We start from the raw sequence: 2,019 nt of genomic DNA on the forward strand, positions 1-2,019 counted from the left end.
GCGGAACAAGACTATCCGGCTGGTTAAAGTCGGATGGCAGCCTCATTCAGACGAGGAGGCTACTTGGGAGCTTGAGGATACGATCCGAGCTCGATATCCCCATCTTGATATCCCATCTTTTCACTTGAGGTATGTGATTTATTTACCGTTCAGCATTTCTACTATATATCTGTTGTTAGTACTTGCTGATGGTAGATAACGAAATTTGGGGACCAAATTTTTATTAGTGGGGGAGAATGTAAAATACCGAAAATGATAAGGGAATTTTCCGAAATTTTTAGAAATTTTTCGAGAATTTTTCGGAGCTCATATGGACATGTTAACGGGGACAAAAACAGGGTCCGGGAAAGGTCTGTTTAGGTTACCCTGTTTTAATGAGGAAACGATTTATTTTCTTTTCCTTTTCCTTTTCTTTTTCTTTATATTTTTCTTTATTTCCTCGCCGTTTCTTTTCTCACTCGCGCACCCGAGCGCACCCTTTCTCCTCGCGCCGACGCCTCTTCCTCGTGCTCGACTCCTTGCCCTAACCGCCGGCCCCGGCGGTTCTCTCCTCTGCCGACGCCAGCAACCCTCCTCTCTGCCTTAGTTCTACCGCCGGCCGAACCCCGAACCTTGTTTTCTTCTTCTTTCCGTGTGCCCTAGCGCCGCCACCCGAGAACCCGCGCCTTCTCTCGATTGGTGGCAGCGCCGAGACGAAGCCGAGCGCCGGCCACAGGTTCAGCACCAGTCTCCGGTGCCTAGTTCCTCCCTGTGTACTGCCGCTGTTGCTCTTTTGCACAGTGCCGGCCAATTTCTTCTCTGCCGCCGGCGACTAGAGCCACCGCCGATCGCTCTGTGCCCTTCTACTTCTCTGCCGCCACTCTAACCGGAGCCGAGACCTTCTCACAGCAGTGCTGCCGGCCGGAAATCCTCTGTGCCCTAGCTGTGAGCATTTCTTCCTCCTCAGAGCAGTGGTGATACGGTATTGTGACAGAAAGGTGAGGGTTTAGGTCGTGATCTAGTGTTCTGTTCTTGTTCTATAGCTACTGTTGATCATAACATTAGATCGGTACCTTTTGGTTTTTCAGATCCTTGGTACAACAGATCGGCGATATTAGAGTTGCCCTATTCCGGCAGCCACTTTTTGTAGCAATCGACAGCACCTTTCCTGCCTGTTGAATTAAGGTAAGGATTAGGGTTTTGATATTTGTGGTAGATTATTGCTAGTTGAGTTAGCAATAATTAATAATTAGGTTTGGAAGTTATGTAATGGTGTAATTGGGGTTAACGAAACTAACCCTAACTGGTTAGTGGGTTAGAAATTTGTTTAGCTATTTGTTTATAATTAAATTAGCTAAACTGTGCGATTTAACACAGGACTTTGATTCGAGACGAGCATCTCGACGTCCGAGTTGGACCATTTCGATTGGAGGCGGGTACTTTGACTTATGTCTTTTGATATGCATGATAATATGTTTAACATATAACAGTAATTGTGTTACCTGTTTATTTCGGTTGGTCACTACATGATTAGTACATGTTGTTTGTTTATTTATTCTGCACTGCATATTATCTACCTGATCACATATGCCTTAGGTAGTGACCTAACCACATGCTCTGTTATATTCTGGATCTAGGGTTTATTTGATACCCTCTTCGATTTGTGTACCTTCTATTTGATACGTCTTCTTGTGGTACACACTTTGTATCTATTTATATGGATCATGCCATGTTATTCATGAGATTGCCATGTTCAGTATCATGCATCATGATTGCATCTTTGTGCGATTATCGGCTCTACTTTGGTTGAGCTCATCGCCAGTTATATGCTGCACATATCACCCATGGATTTGTATATCTGGCTGGTGTGGTGGACTTTGTTTGGCTCCGTTGGTCAGCTCATGGGTAGTGTGATCGGTTCCGCTCTGTTTGGCTCCGTTGGCATTTAGGGTAGCGTGGTAGCCGGCAGATGGTGGACTTTGTTTGGCTCCGTTGGTCGGGAGACTCAGCGTGGTAGCCGGGAGAGATATCCTCCCATCA

At 45.9% G+C, this 2,019-nt stretch overlaps 1 long non-coding RNA gene across 1 annotated transcript; it reads left to right on the forward strand.

The window, feature by feature from the left end:
* The first annotated feature begins 795 nt into the window (after window positions 1-795).
* On the forward strand, window positions 796-1,416 carry LOC122000216. Its single transcript, XR_006117026.1, has 3 exons — window positions 796-977; window positions 1,068-1,164; window positions 1,357-1,416. It is a non-coding gene; the product is annotated as an uncharacterized LOC122000216 (long non-coding RNA).
* The last annotated feature ends 603 nt before the right edge of the window (window positions 1,417-2,019 follow it).

Source organism: Zingiber officinale, chromosome 7A (genome assembly GCF_018446385.1).
Source record: "Zingiber officinale cultivar Zhangliang chromosome 7A, Zo_v1.1, whole genome shotgun sequence".
NCBI classification, from domain to species: domain Eukaryota; kingdom Viridiplantae; phylum Streptophyta; class Magnoliopsida; order Zingiberales; family Zingiberaceae; genus Zingiber; species Zingiber officinale.